The sequence below is a fragment of the Lepidochelys kempii genome, chromosome 25, assembly GCF_965140265.1.
Source record: "Lepidochelys kempii isolate rLepKem1 chromosome 25, rLepKem1.hap2, whole genome shotgun sequence".
Lineage (NCBI taxonomy): Eukaryota > Metazoa > Chordata > Testudines > Cheloniidae > Lepidochelys > Lepidochelys kempii.
In genome coordinates, this window is record NC_133280.1 from 8,998,501 (window position 1) to 9,019,927 (window position 21,427).

Sequence of the window (21,427 nt, forward strand, 5' to 3'; positions counted from 1 at the left end):
GATGTTTTCTACATTTTCACATATTAATTTCAATTACAACACAGAATACAAAGTGTACAGTGCTCACTTTATATTTATTTTTGATTACAAATATTTGCACTGTAAAAAACAAAAACTTATTTTTCCAACTCATCTCATACAAGTACTGTTGTGCAATCTCTATCATGAAAGTTGAATTTACAAATGTAGAATTATGTACAAAAAACTGCATTCAAAAATAAAACACTGTAAAACTGTAGAGTCTACAAGGCCACTCGGTCCTACTTCTTGGTCAGCCAATCACTCAGACAAACAAGCTTGGTTACAATTTGCAGGAGATAATGCTGCCTGCTTCTTGTTTACAATGTCACCTGAAAGTGAGAACAGGCGTTCTCATGGCACTGTTGTAGCTGGCATTGCAAGATATTTATGTGCCGGATGCACTAAAGATTCATATGTCCCTTCATGCTTCAGCCACCATTCCAGAGGACATGCTTCCATCCTGGTGATGGGCTCTGCTTGACAACGATCCAAAATGGTGCAGACCGACGCATGTTCATTTTCATTATCTGAGTCAGATGCCACCAGCAGAAGGTGGATTTTCTTTTTTGGTGGTTTGGGTTCTGTAGTTTCCGCATCAGAGTATTGCTCTTTTAAGACTTCTAAGAGCATGCTCCACACCTCGTCCCTCTCAGATTTTGGACACCACTTAAGATTCTTAAACCTTGGGTTAAGTGCTGTAGCTATTTTTAGAAATCTCACATTGGTACCTTCTTTGCGTTTTGTGAAATCTGCAGTGGAAGTGTTCTTAAAACAAACATATGCTGGATCATCATCCGAGACTGCGAGAACATGAAATATATGCAGAATGCGGGTAAACAGAGCAAGAAACATACAATTTGCCCCCCCAAGGAGTAGAGTCACAAATTTGATGCATTTTTTTTAAAAACGAGCAACATCAGCATGGAAGCATGTCCTCTGGAATGGTGGCTGAAGCATGAAGGGGCATACGAATGTTTAGCTCATCTGGCACGTAAATACCTTGCAACGCCGGCTACAAAAGTGCCATGCGAATGCCTGTTCTCACTTTCAGATGACATTGTAAATAAGAAGCAGGCAGCAGTATCTCCCGTCAATGTAAACAAACTTGTTAGTCTGAGCAACTGGCAGAATAAGAAATAGGACTGAGTGGACTTGTTGGCTCTAAAGTTTTACACTGCTTTTTTTGGTTACATAATTGCACTCCAAAACAAATCTGCATTTGCAAGTTACACTTTCACAATAAAGAGATTGCACTTCAGTACTTGTATCAGGTGAATTCAAAAATACTGTTTTGTTTTATCATTTTTACAGTACATATATTTAATAAAAAATATAAAGTGAGCACTAGAATCAGAATATCAGGGTTGGAAGGGACCTCAGGAGGTCATCTAGTCCAACCCCCTGCTCAAAAGCAGGACCCATACCCAATTAAATCATCCCAGCCAGGGCTTTGTCAAGCCTGACCTTAACTTCTAAGGAAGGAGATTCCACCACCTCCCTAGGCAATGCATTCCAGTGTTTCACCACCCTCCTAGTGAAAAAGTTTTTCCTAATATCCAACCTAAACCTCCCCCACTGCAACTTGAGACCATTACTCCTTGTCCTGTCCTCTTCCACCACTGAGAATTGTCTAGAACCATCCTTTCTGGAACTACCTCTCAGGTAGTTGAAAGCAGCTATCAAATCCCCCCTCATTCTTCTCTTCTGCAGACTAAACAATCCCAGGTCCCTCAGCCTCTCCTCATAACTCATGTGTTCCAGACCCCTAATCATTTTTGTTGCCCTTCGCTGGACTCTCTCCAATTTATCCACATCCTTCTTGTAGTGTGGGGCCCAAAACTGGACACAGTACTCCAGATGAGGCCTCACCAATGTCGAATAGAGGGGGACGATCACGTCCCTCGATCTGCTCGCTATGCCCCTACTTATACAGCCCAAAATGCCATTGGCCTTCTTGGCAACAAGGGCACCCTGCTGGCTCATATCCAGCTTCTCGTCCACTGTCACCCCTAGGTCCTTTTCCGCAGAACTGCTGCCTAGCCATTCGGTCCCTAGTCTGTAGCTGTGCATTGGGTTCTTCCGTCCTAAGTGCAGGACCCTGCACTTATCCTTATTGAACCTCATCAGATTTCTTTTGGCCCAATCCTCCAATTTGTCTAGGTCCCTCTGTATCCTATCCCTGCCCTCCAGCATATCTACCACTCCTCCCAGTTTAGTATCATCCGCAAATTTGCTGAGAGTGCAATCCACACCATCCTCCAGATCATTTATGAAGATATTGAACAAAACCAGCCCCAGGACTGACCCCTGGGGCACTCCACTTGACACTGGGCTGCCAACTAGACATGGAGCCATTGATCACTACCCGTTGAGCCCGACAATCTAGCCAACTTTCTACCCACCTTATAGTGCATTCATCCAGCCCATACTTCCTTAACTTGCTGACAAGAATACTGTGGGAGACAGTGTCAAAAGCTTTGCTAAAGTCAAGATACAATACATCCACTGCTTTCCCTTCATCCACAGAACCAGTAATCTCATCATAGAAGGCGATTAGATTAGTCAGGCATGACCTTCCCTTGGTAAATCCATGCTGACTGTTCCTGATCACTTTCCTCTCATGTAAGTGCTTCAGGATTGATTCTTTGAGGACCTGCTCCATGATTTTTCCAGGGACTGAAGTGAGGCTTACTGGCCTGTAGTTCCCAAGATCCTCCTTCTTCCCTTTTTTAAAGATTGGCACTACATTAGCCTTTTTCCAGTCATCCGGGACTTCCCCCATTCGCCACGAGTTTTCAAAGATAATGGCCAATGGCTCTGCAATCACAGCCGCCAGTTCCTTTAGCACTCTCGGATGCAACTCATCCGGCCCCATGGACTTGTGCACATCCAGTTTTTCTAAATAGTCCCTAACCACCTCTTTCTCCACAGAGGGCTGGCCATCTATTCCCCATGTTGTGATGCCCAGCACAGCAGTCTGGGGGCTGACCTTGTTCGTGAAGACAGAGGCAAAAAAAGCATTGAGTACATTAGCTTTTTCCACATCCTCCGTCACTAGGTTGCCTCCCTCATTCATTAAGGGGCCCACACTTTCCTTGGCTTTCTTCTTGTTGCCAACATACCTGAAGAAACCCTTCTTGTTACTCTTAACATCTCTCGCTAGCTGCAGCTCCAGGTGCTATTTGGCCCTCCTAATTTCATTCCTACATGCCCGAGCAATATTTTTATACTCTTCCCTGGTCATATGTCCAACCTTCCACTTCTTGTAAGCTTCTTTTTTATGCTTAAGATCTGCTAGGATTTCACCGTTAAGCCAAGCTGGTCGCCTGCCATACTTACTATTCTTTCGACACATCGGGATGGTTTGTCCCTGTAACCTCAACAGGGATTCCTTGAAATACAGCCAGCTCTCCTGGACTCCTTTCCCCTTTATGTTAGTCCCCCAGGGGATCCTACCCATCCGTTCCCTGAGGGAGTCGAAGTCTGCTTTCCTGAAGTCCAGGGTCCGTATCCTGCTGCTTACCTTTCTTCCCTGTGTCAGGATCCTGAACTCAACCAACTCATGGTCACTGCCTCCCAGATTCCCATCCACTTTTGCTTCCCCTACTAATTCTTCCCGGTTTGTGAGCAGCAGGTCAAGAAAAGCTCCCCCCCTAGTTGGCTCCTCTAGCACTTGCACCAGGAAATTGTCCCCTTCACTTTCCAAAAACTTCCTGGATTGTCTATGCACCGCTGTACTGCTCTCCCAGCAGATATCAGGAAAATTAAAGTCACCCATGAGAACCAGGGCATGCGATTTAGTAGCTTCCGCTGTGCACTTCGTAAACGTCAATTGGTATTCTATTATTATAAGAGTGATTAATCGCTATTAATTTGTTTGAGTTAATCACGTGAGTTAACGAAGATTGATAGCCCTAGTAAAAATTACTAGTGAAGATAAGTGCATAAGAAAATAGAGAAGTAACAGGTTTCCACTACTCACCCAACACAACCACTAGAACTTAAGTTATTGGGACCCATTAACTTACGATAAAAAATTTATTTAATGCAACTAATGTCAACTAAGTCACACTTACTTACACTAGGGAAGTTTGGCCCCTAATACTGAAATCTTTGCATCCCATATATTAAAGGCAAGAGGCTGCGGAGTGGCAAACATGACAACCTGTACTGCAGGATGAAGTGGGAGAAGGAGCTGGACTCTGGGAGGGACGGAGGACTCAGATGAGCAACTGCGGTAAGAGCCAAGGGAACATACAATAGAATTTACATTTGCCAGAAGTTCTGTATCTGTACACACACACACACACACACCCCTACCTTAGAGGGGCATGTTAAACACTAGAGATCGAAAAGCACTAAGACTAGGATGACAAAGAAAGCAAAAAATGTATTACAGTTGACACAACACCCAGCAGTGCATAAGTGCCGAGTTCAACACGCATGAATTCATGGGATACAGAGATGGGCAGAAAAAGAACCTTTTAGAACCTATAAAGATTTCCCTCTGAAGAGAGACTGAGGTCAGGTCCACATCAGGAACACTGTGCAAGAGAAGCAAGTGCTAAGTTTTCCTTTGCCATACTCTAATACCTTCCGCAAGGCAGATGTATTTAGTCAGATACGGCAAGCGAGACAGCTACATAGATGAGGATCCTTATATGGATCAGCAGGACCTAGATCACAGAATCACAGAAGTGCAGGTCAGTTGGTCATCTAGCCCAGTCCCTTGCACTCCAGGTAGATCTAAGTAATAGCTAACCATTCCTGACAAGTGTATGTCTAACCTGTTCCTAAAAACCTCCATTGATGGAGATTCCACAACCTCCCTTAACGATTTGTTCCAGTGCTTAACTACCCTGGCAATTAGGAAGTTTTTCCGAATGTCCAATCTAAACCTTCCTTGCTGCAATTTAAGACCATTGCTTCTTGTTCTCTCCTCAGAGGTTAACAAGAACAATTTTTCAACAACCTTTTCACTTGAAAACTGTTATCATGCCCCTCTCGGTCTTCTCTTCTCCAGACTAAACAAACCCAATTTTTTCAATCCTTCCTCATAGGTCACGCTTTCTAGACCTTTCATCATTTTTGTTGCTCTCCTCTGGACTTTCTCCAATTTGTTCACATCTTTCCTGAAACGTGGTGCCCAGAACTGGACACAACACTCCAGTTGAAAGAAGAGGAGTACTTGTGGCACCTTAGAGACTAACCAATTTATTTGAGCACGAGCTCTCGTGAGCTACAGCTCACTTCATCGGATGCATACCGTGGAAACTGCAGCAGACTTTATATACACACACAGATCGATCTCTGTGTGTATATAAAGTCTGCTGCAGTTTCCACGGTATGCATCCGATGAAGTGAGCTGTAGCTCACGAAAGCTCGTGCTCAAATAAATTGGTTAGTCTCTAAGGTGCCACAAGTACTCCTTTTCTTTTTGCGAATACAGACTAACAGGGCTGCTGCTCTGAAACCTGTCAATACTCCAGTTGAGGCCTTATCAGTGTGAAGTAGAGTAGAAAAATTACTCCTCGTATCTTGCTTACAACACTCCTGCTAATACATCCCAGAACGATGTTAGTCAGCGATCACACCTCATCAAACCTCTTACCGACACAGCTGTGCTGGCAAAAGTCCGCAGTATGAATCTGGCCCAAGACGGCATTTTAGAGGAGACAAATAATAAGATTACCAAGATCACCTGCATTAAAAGTACAGAGAAAGTTGTGACTTCCTGTTTAACACCTCTTGCAATACAAGGCCAGTCAATGAAACTGAGGTTTTTTGTTTTTTTTTAATTGGTAAGAATTTATGCAAACACATTTAACCTGTGGTTCTCATTTGCCACAAATACTGAGATCAAGTGTTTAACAGGATTCAGAACAGGAGTATACATTTACGTCTACAGTTGCATTAGGCAGAATATTACATTTATAAGGCGTATGAATCCTTGTGCTTCATGGCATAAGTCAAACACTAAATGATGGAAGATAGGAAGAAACTTACCCAAGTTTTTCCATAATTGGACATGGGGTTTATTGCACCTTCCTTTGATGCATTTGGTACTGGCCAGTGTTGCAGAGAGATGGACAGATGGACCACTGATTTAACCCAGAACAACAACTATATTCCTGTACCAATGAAATAGCAATTTCACCAGGATTTTTCCTAGCCAGTGAAAGTGGGCTGCAAAAATGAGTGGAATAATACAGTAGAACAGCAAAATCCTGCAAGAGCAAAGCCAGTGCCCACTTTTCCTTTGCCATACTCTAACCTGCTAGGCAGATGTAGTCAGTCAGATACGGCAAGTGAGACAGCCACACAGATGAAGATTCTCATATGGCTCAGCAGAGCCCATATACACCTTTTGCCATAATGGCAATACCCCACATAAAGCATATATTCTAAACGGAGGCATTTGCCTTCATCTATACTAGAGCGCATGATAAGATTTACCCTCCTTACAAGGAGGAAGAGTTGGGGCTTAATCAACTATGGCCCGATTTTTCAACGGTGCTGAGAATTCACAATTCCCAATGATTTTGACAGGAGTTATGGGTGCTCAGCACCACTAAAAAAAAAATCTGACCCCTAACATTTGTACGGCACTTTGTACTGCAATGGTGTATTTCATCCAAGGACTTCAATGTATCACTCCAATTCTTGAAGTGCTACATACTAATTAAAGTCACTGTTTTCCTCTTGCCCCTCATGCCAGATACTAATGAGATTTTAATGACAGACTGAGTACAGTGGCAGTTTCCAGAGATTCACTAATTTCTGTGGCATAAGCAACATTTGTAATTCCTTACCATGAAATGTAATAAATACTGAGGTACAAGCTATGTACAGAGCATACTTGGCTAATACAGAAGAAATAAATACTTCTAGAGAATGTGACTTCAACCAGTGTTATGGGGTGAGAGCCTGGAAATTAGGAATGCCAAGAGAGAAATTTAGAGCTGAGAAGTAGGCAGGAGATTAAGCATGGATTTGCAACACTATATAGCCAGCTCAGGTTTGGGCTGTATATACAGAGGCTTCATGTCATACAGCAGGTAGGTTATAGATCCACTCTAATGCAACTAACTGAATACTGCATTCAGTTCTGGACATCAACAAAAAAACCAAAAAAACAGTGGGGAGAGCTCATGGAAGAGCAAAAAAAAAACCAAAACAAGGTCTCTTCCTTCACTAGTTTCTATTCTTCCAGGAGCATTCCAACATGCCGCAGCATCAGGGTATGGCACCTTGTGTCACACCTCTAGCCTTCACAGCAGGACGTCCCAAGACTCATCCCAATGTTATTTTGCCTAGGTAAAGCTCATCTTTGCTAACCATCAAGAGAACTTTGCTAACATAATTTTCATAACGGTTTAAATGCCGACAAATGCTGCAGATGCTCGGTAGATCATTTTTATTTTTAAGGGCCTATCTGGATTTTAATGTACGCGCAAATGCAGTTCAATTGCCTTGCTGCTACAGTCAGAGGTACATTCCAAATCCTGAGTCCAACCGATAACGGGTACTTAAATGTAACTGTCCCCTGCAGGCACAAACAAGAGTCATCCCTTAGCATTTTACTTTTCTCTGATTCACAGAGGAGCTTTATAAGTGAGAATAATCCCAATATCTGGTACTCCAGGTTTGTGCCAGATCAATCTCAAAAATTCCCAACAACACATGTACACAGATGTGTGTCTGGGACAAAAGAGGTTGTGGGTGTTTTGTTTTTAAATGCTTCCCCCCTATAGCAGTTTCAATGTGGTTAAGATCAGAAACCTGTTTATGTGGAAAAAAGGCACCTTCTTACTAAAGAGATCTGTTCTGTGGGTGTATATTCAGAGTGATATCTGCACACGCTGATAAAGGTAACTTTTTTGTTTGTTTGTTTTGTTAAAGTACTGCTCGCCCTAGAGTCAACAGAACTTTGGAGGATGAGCTGGACTCTATTCTGACTTCATCAATTGAATGCTTAATAAGTTTTCATTGCTGGGGATGATGCCTGAGCTAGCAAGAAGCCTGCTTGACTTTCAGATCCAAGTGAGAATTCTGAAGGGTTGTTATAGTTAGAAAAAGCGCCTTTAAAACTTGTTAACAGAGCAAACTTGACCTTGTAGCCACCGAACGATAAGACTGCATCCGGGGGGGGGGGGGGTGTCCATGTTTAAGTCACTTTTCAGAACAGCACACTAAATATTAGTGACACTATCAGGTGTTATTATCTGGTAGTTAGTATGCAATAAGAGGATTCTGAAATACCCAGTGGCTGCAAGTTTTATTAATAAGATAGCAGCAGCAAAGCTAATTAAACAAGTCACACAATGAAAGGCCTTCTTTGGAAGAGACAGTGGCACGGTTCTTAATGACCATGTTGATTTTCATGCAGTATTACTGCAACAGGGTTGAGACATCTGGGCTACTGGGATTCATAACAGACTGTATCAACATAAACATTGCTACATCTGGCTGCTGAGTTCCAAATCTGTGCATATCAGCCTAAGAGGTATAGAACTTGTGTGCGCCCTCACTCTCTCTGGCAGGATGGTTACCATTTCTACAACCTGAGACACAATGATCAGTTAACACAATACTGAGATAAACACACACCGTTACTGGACTGGATCCAGGAACAACTTGTTGATCCTCTCTCTAGCTTAGGGATCCGTCACTGCTCAGTCCCTGCCCACAGAGCGCATCCATTTCCTGTCAACAGCAATCCCTTTCTGAAAGTGATGGGGTTGCAGTTTAACAGGATGGGAAAAGGAAATCAGACATGGAGAAAGGATGCTTTTTCTAACCACAAAGAGAGGCCATGACAGGGTCAAAACCTGAAGAAGTTACAGGCATGTGTCACACAAGCCTGTTCGAGAGAGAAGCTGGAGGTGCCCTACAGGGAATTTCTAGGGCTTCCCAAGAGCCTACATAGAATCATAGAATATCAGGGTTGGAGGGGACCTCAGGAGGTCATCTAGTCCAACCCCCTGCTCAAAAGCAGGACCCATACCCAATTAAATCATCCCAGCCAGGGCTTTGTCAAGCCTGACCTTAAAAACTTCTAAGGAAGGAGATTCCACCACCTCCCTAGGCAATGCATTCCAGTGTTTCACCACCCTCCTAGTGAAAAAGTTTTTCCTAATATCCAGCCTAAACCTCCCCCACTGCAACTTGAGACCATTACTCCTTGTCCTGTCCTCTTCCACCACTGAGAATAGTCTAGAACCATCTTCTCTGGAACCACCTCTCAGGTAGTTAAAAGCAGCTATCAAATCCCCCCTCATTCTTCTCTTCTGCAGACTAAACAATCCCAGGTCCCTCAGCCTCTCCTCATAACTCATGTGTTCCAGACCCCTAATCATTTTTGTTGCCCTTCGCTGGACTCTCTCCAATTTATCCACATCCTTCTTGTAGTGTGGGGCCCAAAACTGGATACAGTACTCCAGATGGGGCCTCACCAATGTCGAATAGAGGGGGACGATCACTTCCCTCGATCTGCCCTACTTATACATCCCAAAATGCCATTGGCCTTCTTGGCAACAAGGACACACTGCTGGCTCATATCCAGCTTCTCGTCCACTGTCACCCCTAGGTCCTTTTCCGCAGAACTGCTGCCTAGCCATTCGGTCCCTAATCTGTAGCTGTGCATTGGGTTCTTCCGTCCTAAGTGCAGGACCCTGCACTTATCCTTATTGAACCTCATCAGATTTCTTTTGGCCCAATCCTCCAATTTGTCTAGGTCCCTCTGTATCCTATCCCTGCCCTCCAGCATATCTACCACTCCTCCCAGTTTAGTATCATCCGCAAGTATACATCCTTCTCTGTCACAACTGAGCACAGATCTAACTCACCCCTGCCCAGCTGGAGCAGCCTGACTCATGATTTTGAGACAAGATTTCTGCATATGCAGTGAGAAATGTGATTTGGCAGATAGCAGATAATATATTAAATTACGCATATTCACAGGGTAAAGGTGGAGTCACTCATCACATGTTAGGCTCCGATCCCAGGACTTGCCTATGTCCCTATGTTAATGATTTACTGTAGATAGCAGGACAGACCACGTCAGAGCTAGTGCACGGAAGTCTTCTTGTGAAACAACTCAGCAGTGCCCCCAAAGCTGAACTTCTGCACAAGCAAACCTCCGTGGATGCCGTCTGGTGAGCCTCAGGTTGGTTTGGTCGCTGCTCTTTGCCAAAAATTTGGCAGCATATTTGGGACAGATAAGGAACCACTAGAAGTGTCTGAGAGAGGCAGCAGGACACTTCCCCAAGTCGGCCTGCAGCAGATTCTCACACTGGATGGGCACCCTCTCCTGTCCTGTCCCATAGCAAATCCCCAATGAGTTTCATAGAGGCATAGATACTACTTCTTTGGAAATGCCACGTATCAGAGGAGTGCACTATTTTCATCTGTGCATGGCACTTCATGGGCCCCTACTGCAGAACCTCTGCAGAGTAGCGCAGGATACATGGCCTCAGCAAAGGGGTGAGATCACTGGAAAAGCCGGGGAGGGTGTTCGTTAAGGAGCAGGCTCCCCCACTCAAAACATACCCGCACTATGGCTACAGCCCAGAACTCAAAGCCCCACATTTCTGCTACTTTGACACCAGAATGGGATTTATGGGGGAACCTTTTCCTTTGGCCTAACGTGCACTTTCCCCCAAAAGAGCTTGCAGCCTTCCCAGGAAGGATATCAAGAAACAGCAAGCTGGTGAAATCCACAATTGTGCCTTGAATCTATACAAGTGTTTCAGCAATTCCTCAGAGAGGGTTACCTAGTTGGTTCCAACCACTGCAGAAAGGAAGACGACCTTCTGTGATGAGGTTGGCAGCTCCTCCAGAATTGCTACCTGTTTGATGGAGGTGTGATGGGGCAGCAAGCCCGCACAAAGGCATTAACGTATACAGAATAAGGGAGAGAAACGAGGACGTGCTATAGAAATGAATCTGTTTTTACAACCTGGCCTGCCTGATCTCATCCTTACTTTGCTCCCTCCCTGGGGGAAAGTGTTGGCGGGGAGAGATGGGAGGAAACATTTCCTTTCTCTGCATTCAGGAACCTATCCCCCACCACCTTCCTGTTTCCTGACACTTTCGATAGTTCACTGACACTCACCCATGACCTACTGATCTTTTATAAAAGAAGGACAGTTTCCAACTTTAACACATTTAAATAGAAACAAATAGGGGAGAGTGATGCGGCCCAGTCAGCGAAATTAGATCAGGACTAGGAGCCAGAAGTCCTAGGCTTGGATCTGCCACTTTGGCTTTGAACGAGCTGCGTCCTGGATTTCCTCATCTGTAGGGCCCTATCAAATTCACAGCGGTGAAAAATGCATCACAGATCATGAAATCTGCCCTTCCCTGTGAAATATGGCTACTGTAGGGGGTTGCAGTACTGCCACCCTTACTTCTGCACTGCCTTCAGAGATGGGCAGGTGTTGGTGGGGTGTCCAGCTCTGAGAGCAGTGCAGAACTAAGGATGGCAACCCCCCTACAAAAGCCTTGCAACCCTTCCCTTCTGGATCAAGACCCCCACGGTTACAACACCCTGAAATTTCTGATTTAAACACCTGAGACCATCAAATTTAAGATTTTTAAAGTCCTATGACTATGACATTTACCCAAAATGAACCATGAATTTGGTAGGGTCCTACTCATCTGTAAAATGAGGATAATACTTTCCTCACTCATAGATGAGGTGTTGAACTGGGCTGTGGGTACTGAACTTGTACTTCTCTCCACTGCCACCTTTGTGATCAAGAATCTCAGCTTTCATTCAAAAGAAATCTACCAAGCCTTTACGGTTGCAAAGGAAACATTTAAAACATGAAGAGATTGCAACCAATGCAGCAGCATCTGCCCAAGTTTGCAGGCAGGCTGAAACCATAGCTCAGAGAGGTGGGGCCATAAATGCTGATCTATGATAATAGAAACAGTGTTATTTTAACTACTTCATTGCTGACAAAGGATGCAAGAAAGGAGAGGGCCAATTGCATGGGCAATAATATTAAGATACAGTGTGAGCGACGTCTCTTTTTAGGTGGCTGCAATGGCAAATGTTTGTATAAGTGCTAAGTATTATTACCTAGGATAGAATGGTAAATTCATTGCCAGCCAAGTTCACTGTAGAAGAAATGGGTGTAACAGAATTGAATGCTTCCCAACTCTCCCACCTCCACAGATGCACACAGCTCGGCAAACACATGAATCGTTTAAACAATGATCTCCAGCGATAGCAACTGGCACCTCACAGGAGCTCTGTGCCTCCCTGTGTCAGGCTAGGATGACAGGACTGAAGTATAACAAAGGCTGATCAGCTGAATAGGGGAGTCCCTCTTGAACGTCCTCTCAACAACATACCAGATTCCACGCTGTGTAATACATGATTGTCATGCTGTACATGGGACACCCATGCTTAAACAAGTCACGTTTTCCCCAGGCTCTGCCCCTCAGGAGTACATGAATGCTGGAAGCCAGACCTGGAGGACTGCAGGGGATTCCTGGCTGGGTTAATATTAATAGAACCTGTGCCACTTGAGTCATGTTTATTGCTGCCAGCATAACACAATGTTTAACTTCATCCATTTAAGCTCGCCACACCTTTGGATGGGGCAACTGGGGCCCAATCCTGCATGGTGCTGAGCACTCCTGGCTCCAATGGGAGTTGGGATGTTCACTGCACCACAAATTTGGGCCTTTATTCTGCTTTCAGTCTTGATCATCAGAACATATAAACTCACATAGCTCTACTGATGTCAGATCTTACCCTGTGTTGTCTTGAAGTGACTTCTCCCAAGAACTGTCTGGAAGTAAAATTGAAGAATTTGAACTGATGGTTTCAAAACTGGAAACTACCACGACAGAAAAGTCCACAAATAGTTACAAGGTTGAGCGAAGTTAGAACTGAGTGTTGTTTCTAAAAACCCTTCCACTGTGATGATTACAGAGAACACTTTTTCCATGCAAGGTCGGACATAATAGAATGCTGTATCAGAAATAAGCACATAGGAGAAAGAGTATACTCTCATTCAGTGGCTTTCTAACCTTGCCATTTAATATCATCTTCCTCCTTTCTGCTGCAGGTTCTAGTCCGCTTTGCAAAGTATTTTCATATTTCCAACTTAGACTGTACATTGATTTTTGCTCATAACCATTTACTCTAGAGTGAATCTGACACTGAAAATGAACAGTTTGAAAATATCTGTTGAACCTGTCTCTCTCTTCAAGTCTTACTATATTGTAATTCCTTTTCCCAGGAGAGTATCAACTGACTATGTTGCCATTTTTAAATACGCATTTTATATACATTTGTTTCCGGGTGGTTTAGTTTTGCTAGATTTTGTTTGCAACTAGAATACTTTGTGCATGACAATTTTTTAAAATTAATCTCATGAGATCACTCACTCCACACTTCAAGTCCTAGGGAACAGGTTTCCATATCACAACACTGCCATCTATTCCACTAATTAGTTGGGGATTAGTCCTGCTTTGAGCAGGGGGTTGGACTAGATGACCTCCTGAGGTCCCTTCCAACCCTCATATTCTATGATCACCTGACAATGCAAGTGATTTTCCATGCATCAAATCATTATCCACTCATTTAGTGCAAATATGCTTGCTTAGCATCAACTGGCAATTTCCACTGAAATATTAACGAGACAAGGCACCAATTTCCTGTTCCAAAGACCCCTCATTGTCAATGTTTGCAGGAAGTGAAAGTGGGCTTTCAATAGAAAACTGAATTTTTAAACCAACAGTAGCTAAATGTTTTCCAGTCTCATTGGGGGTGGGATTGTACATGCTCCAGTGACACAAAATCAAGACAGGAACCCAATTTTATTTGAGCATCGCACAGCTGGGGAAAAGCCACCACACGCTTGGCAATTCTGTTTTTGGGTTGATGAAGGTCCCAGATCTCTTACAAAACCCAGATGAACTAAAAGAGCACTGAGGCAAAACGATGTTTCCATTAAGCAACCTTGGCTATCTCCTTATTGGCAGTCTCAGCAGAAAGGCCAAACACTGAGCAAGCCATAGAGATTGAATTCTCTTTTCACTCCCTAGACTCAATCCTGCAGAGCAAGACTAAAGCTTGCCTGCATGAGGTACCATGCTGGTTATTTGCCCCATGCTGTATTGTCTCTGGAGATCTTTCAACACAAGAGCATCTGAAAAATGAGTCTCTCTGAAAATTATTACACAAACTCAGGCCTGTCAAGAGAAATTTGGGCCCCAGATATATCACATTTGCTGGGGCCCCACCTCCCTCCCATTTCATTTTATTTACACAGATGTTTCTCCCCATTACTCCCCAAGCTCAGGGCACCAGTACAGTCTCCCCCCGCCCTCATCCTTTCCTTCCTTCTCTTCAGCCCTGGTTAAGTTGAAACTCAATGGACCTGATTCTTAGTTACTTGGTTCCGGCATTTGGTAGCTTTAAGACACTGTTATGCTTCTGTGGTGAATTCCTGGCCACACTGAAGTCAACAGGAGTTTTGCCAATGATCCTGTCCTCAGAGCCCTGCCTAGCATCCATTGCAGAGTTCTGGCAGCCTCTGGGATGCTTTCACTTACATTAGTTCATTGCGGCTCACCCTAGGTGCGCTAGGTTTTTGAGCAAGGATAACACAAAGTCCTATGCCACTTCTACATAGCCAGGGAGGCCCCCCATGGCCCAGAGCAGCACTTACATCCACTTTAATACCCGTGTACTGCCAGAGTGATTTAAAGAGTCTGTAAAGTAACAAAGAGCTGTTTTGGTTTGGTTTTTAACAAAGGTTATCCTGCACATTGCACAGCTAACAACCGCTTTCCCTTCTACCAGAGGATCACATGCTGTGCAGCTAGTCCTGAAGTGACACGTTTCCCCCGCAGACATTCCAGAGGAACCCACCACCTGGCCGCCGTATGCAGAATGAAGGAAGTGAGCAGAAAGACAGATACATTGTCCTTTAGCACTTCTGTCAAAGTAGTAAGGAACTGACTTGATACAGCTCTGCAGATTTATTTTTTTTATATAGTTCTTATAAAGCAGCAATGAAGAAAAATGCACGAAGATTCAAGTGTAAAGCCACAAGAAGACGACCATGCCTCAAATATATAGATCAAGGAAATGCCAGCCCAGCCTGCATGAGAATGGGAGAAATTCTATCCACCTCCTGTCAGCTGCATTCTCTCCCCCAGCCACAAAACTGTTCTTGTACTGCATGCCTGGGACCAGACCTCATCTCCCAGACACTTCAGTGCATACCACCACATTGCTGAGCTCGTGTTGCCAAATTAAGTGGAAGGAAGTTCTGGGGACTCATTAGCAACTGGCTGGACAGGGAGCATGCATGCAAGTTGATCCTAGAGATCTCTTGGCTGCTCCAGCTATAACAGCTATCATCAGGTTACAGAGAATTGTTCTGGCTCTTGGACTGTGCTGCAGGAAAAACTCTTGCTATCAAAGGAAGAGATCATGAAAGCAGTCACCAGCCTCATGAAAGAGAGTGGAGTTACTGACACCTGCCACTTTTCAGAATTGCCAATATCTGCCATAGGGTTGTGAGGATTGTTAGACCTACCTACTGCTCCCCATCTTTCCCTCGGGCAATGGCTTTTGGGTTTCATGCACGGGGGGAGGAGGTTGCTGGGCTTTGCATTTCAGACCAAGAAAGGGGGGGCAGTAACGCTCTCTCCTCCCCAAATCCTGCCGGGGGAAGAGGATGTGTCTTTATTTCACAGATCAAGCAGCACTGCTTTCTTACTATACAGTTCATCTTTTGATTCAACTATTAGCTGCTGCAGCAAGGACCTTTGTGGCATTTGGAAGTCAGAAGCTTCCAAGGATGGGATGGGCAAGAAGCACCGCTCTAGCCCATTCCAATGACCGGTTCACGGACCAGCACCAGTCCCTGAGATCCCCCTGGCACAGTTGAGGAAGGCAGTAAGCTGGTCCCTGGTATCAAAAAGGTGAGAAACACTGGGCTAGAGGATAGAGAAGCAAAGTCCAGTTGCACTAGAAAAATCATCCATTATTTGCTGAGCCAGTTTATAAAGAAGGACAGGTTCAGCAAGGTTCGTGGCATCAGCTTGATTAAGGCCAAAGCATGTCGGACCTGTTTTAGAAAGACATTTTGGTCTAGTCTCCAGCCTGTTTTAGAAACATGAAGACTCGATCCAGGTAGATGTTAGGCTGAGTCCATTATAAAAGCGATGCTCTTGTTGTTTAGATGGGCCTACAGAAGGGGTCCCAAATGCATTAGGGATAAGCTAGAGAAGCGGTTCTCAAACTGGGGGTTGGGACCCCTCAGGGGGTCACAAGGTTATTATATGGGAGGTCGCGAGAGGTCAGCCTCCACTCCAAACCCTGCTTTACATCCAGCATTTATAATGCTGTTATATATATAAAAAAGTGTTTTTAATTTATAAGAGGGTGGGGGTCGCACTCAGAGGCTTGCTATGTGAAAGGGGTCACCAGTACCAAAGTTTGAGAACCACGGAGCTAGAGAAAGGCCCCCAGTACATCAGCCCTGGCAGGATTGAGCATGAGCAAGGTCACAGCTTCAGTCAGTGCAGACTTCACGATTAAACAGAAGTGACCCAATTTACAGCCCTGCCCACACTCAGACAGAAATCAAGAAAGCAGCAAACAGCTATTGCTAGCAAGGTCTAGTACTGCTACCCCCAAACAGCGGGGACGAGGAGTTTCCCCTAACCGAACCAATTTATTTATGAAAAAATAAATAAATAAAATATGAGCCCTCGCATTCACCTGAATCAGCATTAGCAGAAATGGGAGCTCTAGTATAGACAAGACTGGCAGTTTACATCACTTTGTACTACTGTGTTAGGCCTTGTCCACACTAGAACGTCGTACTGCTTTAACAATGCCATCCTCCGTCCCACAACTCAGTGTTATCGGTACAAAGGTGATTATACTAGTACAGCGGTCATCATACAGGAAGGGGGATGACTGTACCGGTATAAGAAGAGAATACCTAGCTCCTATGCAGTAGATCTCAAAGTAATTTACAAAAGGTCGTCACAGTATCCTTATCACCATTTTACATGTGGGGAAACTGGGGCAGAGGGCAGTGAAATGACTTGCCCATGGTCACCCAACAGGCCAGCGACAGAGCTGGGAATAAAACCCAGGTCTTCTAAGTCCCATTCCAGTGCTCTAGCCACTAGGCCACCTTTATACCAATATAACTGCATCCATCCTAGGGCCTGTACCGGTATAACTCCACCAATTAATACAAATAAATTAAAAAAAAAAAGGCAGGGGAGGGAGGAATCACACCACATCCAACATAATTATACCAGTACAACTTTTAAGGGTAGACTAGGCCTCAGTTAAACCTGCTATGGGGCAGGTCTGATTTAACTTAAGATCAATAAGGGTTAGATATTTATATGGATATCAAGAGTTATCCTAAGTAATGCCACCAGAAGTTTTGGAATGGATATTTGGCTTAAACTGTGAGGTACAAAGTTTAAGCCAATCTCTCACTGTTAGAGAGCAGGATGAGACCTACAGGGGAGGTGGATTATTCCCTTCCCCCCTCCCCACCCCATCTACCTACTGCAGGGCTCTTACACCTTCCTGTGAAACATCTGGTACCTAGCCCCTGTCAGAGACAGGATACTGGCCTAGAAAGACCTTCAGAATTGCCAGACTGGATCAGACCCATGTCCGACACAGTGGTAAGACAGGTTTCAGAATAACAGTCGTGTTAGTGTGCTACAATGGTTTTTCCAAGCTTGCTCCCAAATCAAGATGCTGAAACTCAAAACCAAACAGAAATCTCAAGACTGTTTCTTCTCCTCGCTCTAGGGAGAAATCTGCATCTTTTTTTAAAAGAGGGACATTTAACTGTGAAGCAGTTCTGGACTTCTGGACAAGAAGGACTTGTTCTGCATGCACACAGGATAACCTTTCACCACCTGAAACACTTTGCCAGTATGGGTTGTTCTGGATTGGGTTTGGGTTTTTCTTGTTTTTTTGCTAAAAGCTCCATTGCTTGCTGCTGCCTGGGAGCCTGACAGCATCACTCAAGAAGAGTGCAAACCACTGACGGAGAAGCCAAAGGCCTCTCTAAGGAACACAATGGGGCAGGATCAAGTCCTCTTCATGGCCACCAGCACCGCCTTGCTCAGCTAGAAGAGGATTTGGCAACATCTATCGTTGGTAGGGAGAGGATCCCACACTCACTGGCACAATAATGCAGTTTTTTTTGAAGGGAGGGAGGATTGCTAGATTCCTTCGTAGGCTTAAATTCTTCATACATCTTGCCCTGTTTAACAGCAGAAATTGAATTAAATAGAGCTCTTTAAGAAAGCCACTGCCAAATCCACATGTGTGGAAGATCCAATGCTTCCATGAGAGCCAAAACATAACTAATCAGCCTGTGACGTCTTCTATTCTCGCCCTTCACCCCAGGAGCACAGCAGAAGTGGGTGGGATACTGTGCGTGCGTGCAAGGGGAAGAAACAAGGGAAACAGAATGGGTGTGATTGGTCCCTACCCCCCAGAGAGAGAGAGAGAGAGAGAGACTGTAGCTTGAGCAATTGTCAAAGCAACTCAAACACCTCAGAGCAGTTAGCCATGTCCATCCTCAGAAAGAGAAGTGCAGCAAGACAGATTCCCTTCCTCCCACCTCACTGTGAAACATGCAATTCACTTCTGCAACCATGCCACGAACACTGGCAGCAAGCCTCAAATTAAACTAGGTTTTGCCAGAATTAGATCAGTTTCCAAATCTTGGCTGCGGGGAGATGTGAGAAAGGACTCCAGATGCAATTGTGCAGACTCCTTATCTCCTGGTTTTTAAACTGCCCTCGGACACAGTCCAAATATTCAAATAAGGCAAAAAGAGAGGGACAGGCCACCAACAAATTTCTGCACTGTGGCTATTGCTCACTTCAGTTCTGTGAGGCTTTAACATTCGCACAAGTGCACAGAACCTGGGATCAGTGCCTGTTTTACAAAATGAACTGAAAATATTAGAAACAAAAAACCCACCACCAACCAAAGAAGTGGAAATTCAATTCATTTTAGATATGCCCACCTGAAGAAAGCTTTCATCACATGTTCCAGAGTGATGTATTTAGTCTGGAGAAACACCTTGCTTTTGACTCAGAGATGAACTTTCACATCTATTTGCTCTGCTTAAAACACCACAGTGATCTATGACAGTGAAATCCTCCAACCAAGAGATTCCCAGCCGACCTTTCCCCTTGGACTATCTTAAAGCACTGATCCAGGAGTTTTAAGTAGCCAGGAGGAGTGAAGTATTCAGCAATCTATTAGTTTGTTTTTCCTTTTAAGCAAAGTTCTTTTTCACAAACGTAACCAAGAAAGGAGACAAAACCACTTAGCAAACATACTTGGATTAAACTGCACTTCACTAGAACTGTTTGTTTACACTTTGTGCCTGGAAAATATAACAAGTCTATTGATACTTGAACACTGTGTGCTTCCCTATCATTTTAAATGGGGGAGAATGCACACTGTTTAGGGATATCTGAGGGGTGCTCTCCCCACAGAAAATTTTGTTGATACTTGGTGCATTCCAGTGATGATCTAAAAAAAAGGTTCTCTTCAGAAGTATTAATAAATCACAGGGATAAGTCCCCTCTGACCGGGATGGTTAGCAGAAGCCAAGAGGACAAGGGAGAGCTAGTTTGTGAATTCCATGAGAAGCAGGAAAGTCATCCCAAGACTCAATTTATTTGAAGAATTTTGGATCCCATCACTGATTTGTAGGTAGGATTCCTTTGTAATGAAAGCCTGAACACAGAATTTTTGAACTCAGTACCATGGTTTTTACCTGTCCTACTGAGGGAGTTTTTAAATAACTATTTGGCTAATATGTCATTAATAATTTGCACAGGTTTTCTCACGGAATCTTAAGGTCGCCATTTCCTGTAAAACACTCACCCCCGAAATCCCAGATTTCGCCAGATTCACATACCACAAAGTCTTTTCCAGTTCCTGATGCCAGCTACTATCAAGAAAGAGGGAATTTCCTGAGGTTATGCTGCAGCTTGTTGCTGCCCTTTACTAGACCCCAGGTACAACCAGGGCCTGTTATTCCTAGTTACAATCCCACCTTCTGGTCCAGAATTTCACTCCACTTGGTACCTTCCACAGTCTTCCCAACTTCCTCCAACTTTTTTTTCTTCCCGTCTTTTCAGATTTGTGACTTATTTTTTTAAATTTTAACTCAATGTTCAGAGAAGTGCAGCACATGAGCATTGGCCTGCTAAACCCAGGGTTGTGAGTTCAATCCTTGAGGGGGCCATTTGGGATCTGGGGCAAAAATTGGGGATTGGTCCTGCTTTGAGCAGGGGGTTGGACTAGATGACCACCTGAGGTCCCTTCCAACCCTGGTATTCTATGATTCTATGATCTTATAGTTATGCCATTTCGAGTTTTCAATCCAATAACCTTAAGTTGTACTTGTGCCTACTGACCAGAGAACTACTGCAATTCACTCACAATAAACTGCCCATTACAAAACAAGTTCAAGACCTAAGAAAATTCTCACTCACTACTTGCAGTGCACCTTTGAAAGGTGCACATATAGCAATAAAATATACAGAAGCACTAGTAGACAATCACCCTGGAACACACACCTCTCCACTTACTGGCCCAAGTGGAAGACTCATTTCTCTGAGAGACCATTTTCACTAAACACCACATGACCTATTTGAGTTTTAGAAGGGTTTATACATGGGAGGAATTTAAATGACACCTCAGGTGACAGAATAGCTTCTTGATCATCTTCCTGAGTTCAGAACAAACAAGTAGTCATAGTGATGGTATAAAAGCCTAAAGAGCACAGAGTAGCCTAAGAAATAGATCACTGTGGCATCTTATTGTTTCTCTTGTGGATTTGACATGCAATTTAAAGAGGACCTATATGCCACATCCAATACTTGTCAGGAAAAGAACCACACACATATAAATTTAGGAACTCAGAGTATTTCTCTTCTCTCTTTGCTGAGGGGGGAAACCCAAGATACCAATATTGTGGCAGTGGACAGCTCTTATCTACCATTCCTCCCCCTTCAAAACAAGGAAACACTACAGCATTCCTGCCGCAATCGTATTACAAACACAACTGCGTCCTTATTTCCACACACAGATCTCTACTACAATTTCACAACTATAGGATCACCAAGTCACTAATTTGATTCAGCTCATCTTTTTTTAAACCAAAAACATTTAACTTCTGAATTAGACTTCTGCATCCCATGGTGATTTACTCCACCCCTTCTCTGCACTTCCAGAACAAACTCGTTCCCAGTGAAGAGACAAGACAGATGGAAGTCATGAGGAATGGTGGCTATAAAGCAAGTAGGAACTGAGGGGGAAGAAGAAATGGATGCAAGAATAATAAGCAGCCATCTG

General features: G+C 44.0%; 1 protein-coding gene across 5 annotated transcripts in view; it reads right to left on the reverse strand.

The window, feature by feature from the left end:
- The window catches only part of SH3GL1 (SH3 domain containing GRB2 like 1, endophilin A2), a 59,862-nt gene that overhangs the window by 31,270 nt on the left and 7,165 nt on the right, over positions 1-21,427 (reverse strand). Inside the window, exon 2 of one of the 5 annotated variants that reach the window (XM_073324495.1) lies at positions 12,791-12,827. The exons of the other annotated variants lie outside the window; for them this stretch is intronic. The gene's annotated coding sequence lies outside the window, so the exon portion shown is untranslated. The remainder of the gene's footprint in view (positions 1-12,790; positions 12,828-21,427) is intronic. 5 annotated transcript variants of the gene reach the window in all.